General features: G+C 49.6%; 2 long non-coding RNA genes across 2 annotated transcripts in view; both read left to right on the top strand.

Moving 5' to 3' along the window:
- LOC103672030 overlaps positions 1–1,842 on the top strand; it is a 16,409-nt gene extending 14,567 nt beyond the window's left edge. The window contains exon 3 of the long non-coding RNA XR_571055.1: positions 1,618–1,842. This is a non-coding gene — a long non-coding RNA (uncharacterized LOC103672030). The remainder of the gene's footprint in view (positions 1–1,617) is intronic.
- Positions 1,843–2,757: 915 nt separating this feature from the next.
- LOC121103685 lies at positions 2,758–4,467 on the top strand. Its single transcript, XR_005835874.1, has 3 exons — positions 2,758–3,353; positions 3,791–3,832; positions 3,956–4,467. It is a non-coding gene; the product is annotated as an uncharacterized LOC121103685 (long non-coding RNA).
- The last annotated feature ends 1,035 nt before the right edge of the window (positions 4,468–5,502 follow it).

The raw sequence follows: 5,502 nt of genomic DNA, 5'->3' as shown, positions 1-5,502 counted from the left end.
TTCCTTCCTTCCTTCCTTCCTTCCTTCCTTCCTTCCTTCCCTCCCCCCTTCCTCCCTCCCTCCATTCCTTCTTCCCTTCCTTCTTTCCTTCCTTCCTTCCTTCCTTCCTTCCTTCCTTCCTTCCTTCCTTCCTTCCTTGTTTTTCTGTTCTGCCCACAGTATTTGTTCGTTGTTTATTTATCAAGAGAAACTATTCCATAACCCAGGATCCGTATTTCATAGTTCAGGAACCCGGGTCAGTGACAAACTTCAGTGGAACTCAACCCAAAGAAGTTCTTTACATTCCAGAATAGCTTTGCACTCCGGAAGATACCAGCTCTTCATCTCCCCAAAATCTTTCATGGAACCATCATTTCTACAGAAATCTACATATGCCCTTCTTTCTCGGTTTGGCCACAGCAAACTTGGAGAAGGTTGCAACCCCCAGGGATACAGCGAATGCTCCAACAATGTGAAATCACAGGGCCTCGGCCAGATGGCCTCGCCTCTGAGGTTTCATCTAAACTTGGGAACCGGCGGTGGTTATTCTCGTCCATGCCAGCCTCAAACCCAACGTCCTTCCTGACACAGAAATGGACGGCATTCCCCTCACCTAAGTTTCTTTAGAAAACTCTCCCTGACCTCCTCAGGGAGTCCGCCTGAGGGTTCTCTGTGCTGCCTCCCTTGGGCTCGAGCAGAAGCCCCAAGAAAGCCTTGCCTGGGACACCCATTGGCCTTTTGTCAATTTCTTTTTTCTGTTTTTTGAAAGAGTTTATTTATTTATTTATTGAGAGCGGGGGGGGTGAGGAGGGGAGGGCGGCAGAGGGAGAGGGAGAGGATCTCAGGCAGACTCTGCACTGAATGCGGAGGCCAGCCTGGGGCTCCATCTCATGCACAGCCCTGAGATCATGACCTGAGCCGAAATCAAGACTGAACCAACTGAGCCACCCAGGCACCCCAGCCTCTTGTCCATTTCTATCGCTCCGCGAGCTGAAGGGCCAGTTTGGTGACAGATGGATATTTGGGTTGTTTCTCTGGATTCCGGGTGTTGACTGAGCAATGCAAATCATTAGCCATGAGACAGATGGCTTCTGCCGCTGCACTCAGCGGGGAACTCCGACGGGGCTCCTTAGTTCTCCTCCTTGTGTCTCTCTCTGTGTTGGAGGCTGGGTTCCAAGATAGCAGAGACAGAAGGTGCTAGGCTTAGGGGCTGCACCTTTGTCATTTCTGCTACATTCTCTTGGTCAAAGGAGGTCACCATGCCAGCCGAGATTTAGGGAGAGTGGAAGCAGGCTGCCCTATTGATGGGAGGAGTGACCTCCATGTAGACGGAGGGGAGGGATTGTGGGTGACTTTTTTTTTCAAATTTTTATTTAAATTCTAGTTAGTTAGCATATAGTGTAATACTGGTTTCGGGAGTAGAATGTAGTGATTCATCACTTACATGTAACACCCAGTGCTCATCATGACAAGTGCCCTCCTTAATGCCCATCCCCCATCTAGCCCATCCCCCAGTGGGTGACATTTTTGGATTCTATCCAGCGTAGCCACATTACCAGTCTTCTTGAAATACAGTGGGGCGGTTTGACTAATTGTGGACAGCGAGGTATGAGCAAAAGTGACAGGTTTCTCTTCCAGGCTGAAGCAAAGAAAAGCCTGCACCGTCCCCCAGATGTATCATCCCTTCTGCAACCAAGACTGCCCCATGGAAGACAGTCACCTGTCACCCACCCCAGGCCTGCCGCTGACTTTGCATTAGCAAATAATAAATCTCTGTTGTGTTAAGCCACTGGGGTTTGGAGGTTGGTTTTTCGGACAGTGTAACCGATCCCATCCTTATTAAAATACATGGCTTATATCCTTCACTTGCCCTTAAGTCCAGTTCTTTTTTTTTTTTTTTTTTTTTTAAATAAAGTAGGCGCCTTGCTGGGCATGCAGCCCAAAGTGGGGCTTGAACTCATGACCCTGAGATCAAGACCTGAGCTGAGATCAAGAGTCAGCCGTGTCACTGACGGAGCCTTCCAGATGCCCCACCTAAATCCAATTCTGATGCCGATTCTGCAGCTCTGACTTTGGCCTCCCTGCTTCATCCTTTGAATTTGCCCCTTCGTGCTGTTGCTTCTGACTTCTCTGGGTATACTTCTGCCTGATACAGCCTAACCTTGGGACCTTACACCCCCTAGTGGCTGGTGTACCTGACAGGTTGGACTCGGACCCCCCCCCCCCCATCCATTGGGTTCACGGAAAACAGAGGGAGTGACAGCCAGGTGACCGAGATCCTTGTGGCGGGACTTTAGACTTGACTGAGTAGGTGAAGGGGAGCTGCCGACATTTTTAACGTGGAGAGTGATTTTGGGGGGCAAAGGCATCTGAAGAATAGTTTGTTGATGAGAGCAGGGAGAGAGGTGAGGTTGAAGCGAGTGGGCAGTTAGGGAACCGGTCGTGTAACTGTTAATGTCAAAGCTAGTAATTAAATTTGCATAATGCTTTATAGCTTTTACTCACGTCATCCCTTGGTAGTAATCCTCATAGTCCTGTAAAATAAGCCCTGTTCTCTCTCCAAGTTGGAAAATCAAGGCTTGGAGAGGCTGGCGATTTGCAGTTATTAAGAGACAAAACAGGTACTTCGATTTCATTCATTAATGCATTCATGGACTCTTATTTGATTGAATTCAAAACGCTTTTTTGAATCTTGCTGGGTCAGGGCTTCCAAACCTTTGCATCCTGGCCCACACAGAAAAGGATATTTGCGGGGNNNNGGAAGGGGCTCCCTGGTGTAGCCCAAGGACAGCACTCTCCGGTGCTGGGGGTTGTGGTTAAAGTCTCCTGCCAAGATTATAATAACTGAACTCAGGGAGTGTACAGAGAGAACCGTACAAATGAGGATCCGATGTAATTGTGACTGAAGTAAACACTTAATGGTTGTGGAAACATGGCTTTGGCATTTGCAAAATATATAAAAGATTTACAACCATCCACAGAAAGATGGGAGGAAGAGAAAAGACAATCCAGCCAGTGACCATGGGCATCTCGTTCCCCTTGGAGGACAATGGCCAGATTCGGCTTCCTGCTGTTCCTGTGGCCACTAGAGGGTGGAGTGCAGGCGTGTCACTCACCAGCTCCGGGTGCAGGGGAGTGGAGAGAGCTCAGGGTGGAGGGGAGGGCAGGGAGCAGAGCTGGGCTGCATGCTGAAGTCCTGGGCCAGCGGGGCAGTCGCAGAGATGCCCAGAAGCTGCACTTGGCAGCCGGCTTGAGATTGGTCTCAATGTTGCCTACTGGCCTCTCCTGGGGTCTGAAGCAGTCAGGCTGTTAGGTAGCTAAGGCGTGTCCTGGGGCCTCTGTGTGTGGCTGTGGAGGGGCTCAGGGGTGAGATGGTAAGATCTGGGTGCCCTCCCGGCTATTCCCACTCCTGAGGCTTTAGCCTAGGGATTTCCAGAGGGAGCTGCGTGGTCATTGATATATCCAGGCAAATCCTCAAGTCCTCTGGTCCCCATCTTGCCAATTCCATTTCTCACAATCGGCATATTGATAGTTTTCATCTTTAGTTGGTTGAGCAGGAAAATCCAGGCGTTGAGCCTGTGCTCGAGAGTAGGTCAGATAGCCTCAGCAGAGAGAGCGCTGACCTCGGGGGCCTCATGGCCTCCAGGTGGACTGGTGAGGGGACGGCCGCTGGGAGCTGGTGGCCAGGAGGGATGATATCCGAGGCACCAGACTGTTACCGAAACGTATTCTCACATCCTCTAGCAGTAGCCCGTTCTCATGAGGTGTCCCAGGGGAACAAAGCCTGTGCCTCTTCCCTTTCTTCCCCTAGAAGCGGCAAAGAAGCCCACGAAAGTTGCCGAGAAGAGCGGTGGTGAGTCTTAAACCAAGCAGCATCCTCTCCCTGAAGCCACAGTCATGGCGCCGGTCCTTGGGTCCGGGGGGGGGGGGTGGGGAATGCACCTGCTGCTACGGTCTGAGTCTGTTCTGGCTCCAGCTTCTACCCGAGGAGGTTTCTCGTGGGAATCTTGAGGCTTTCGTGACCCACCCAGCCACAGCAGACATGGCCTGAGCCCAGGGAGAGAGCCGTGTTCCTGGTGACACTCATGGTGGTGGCAGGAACTGTGGTGAGTCTGAGATTTTCCCCTATTTTGGGTTAATGGGTTACAGCCTGTCACCGTCTCCTGGATGCTGGCAGAACGCAGATTCCTGAGACTGGGACAAACGGCTTTGCCATTTGCAGCAGCCGGAGTATCTGCATTGCCTTGTGCTGGTTCTGAGTCCCAATTCCAGCAGAGTGACGTGGGGAGGGCTAGGAGACACCTGTGCGTACAGGGGGTCCAACCTGCAGTGGGCACGTTGGGCTGGTCGAGAAACAACAAGCTTTTAACTTAATTTTTTTAAATTATTTTTTTACATAGAAAATCTGCTTTTTATTTTTAAATAATATTTTATTTATTTATTGAGAGAGAGAGAGAGAGAGGGAATGTGAGCAAGGGGAGGACAGACGGAGACAGAGAGAGAGAGAAACAGATTCCCTACTGAGCAGGGAGCCCGATGTGGGGCTCGATCCCAGGACCCTGAGATCATGGCCTGAGCTGAAGGCAGACACTTAACCGACTGAGCCACCCACTCACCCCTTGGGACAATTGTGCTGGAACAGCCTCCCTGAGAAGAGGAAGGTGGCTGACAAATGGCCTTGAGCAGTCCCCACAAGCTTCCCAGCGCCCCTCCCTATATACACTGACCCCAGATCCCTAACCTCCGGCCCAGAGATAATCACTGCTATACTTTTTGTTATCATGAAATTTTGAATTGCAAGAGCTCTTTGGCACATGAAGAAACGTAGATTAAGTAGCAAAGATCCTCTGAGAGAAGGTGCTGAGTGACAAGCTGCAAAAAGTGGCATTTTCTGACCTGTTTCCCTGTCCTCATTCAAGGCACAAACTGTTACTTTTAAATCAAGAAAAATGTCTCCATTTGTCTTATGAAATTAAGTTCATATCCAGAAGCTTCTGTCTCCCTAAAACATCTTGGGAATTAGTCATTTGAAACATCACACTGAACTGGTTCAACTCTGTTTATTTTTGTCTTTAATTCAATTTTAGTATTTTTTACGATTTTTGATCTTAAGCAAGGAAAGAGTTGGAGCTCTTTTGAATTATCTGGTAACATTTATTTATTTATTTTTAAAATTTTTTTTTTTTAAAGATTTTATTTATTTATTCGACAGAGAGAGAGACAGCCAGCGAGAGAGGGAACACAAGCAGAGGGAGTGGGAGAGGAAGAAGCAGGCTCATAGTGGAGGAGCCTGATGTGGGGCTCGATCCCATAACGCCGGGATCACGCCCTGAGCCGAAGGCGGGCGCTTAACCGCTGTGCCACCCAGGCGCCCCTATCTGGTAACATTTAAAATGTTGAGGTCAAGGTGTGTTTTGTTGAATACCAGCTCAAGAGGAGCCAGACTAACTATAGAATTATAGAGGTAAATGGTCTCTCTTCCGGAATCACAGCTGCGGCTGCAGCACGGGGGCAGGGAGGCCG

Source organism: Ursus maritimus, unplaced genomic scaffold (assembly GCF_017311325.1).
Source record: "Ursus maritimus isolate PB19 unplaced genomic scaffold, ASM1731132v1 scaffold_2, whole genome shotgun sequence".
NCBI lineage: Eukaryota > Metazoa > Chordata > Mammalia > Carnivora > Ursidae > Ursus > Ursus maritimus.
This window is presented reverse-complemented; position numbering and strand designations above follow the sequence as displayed.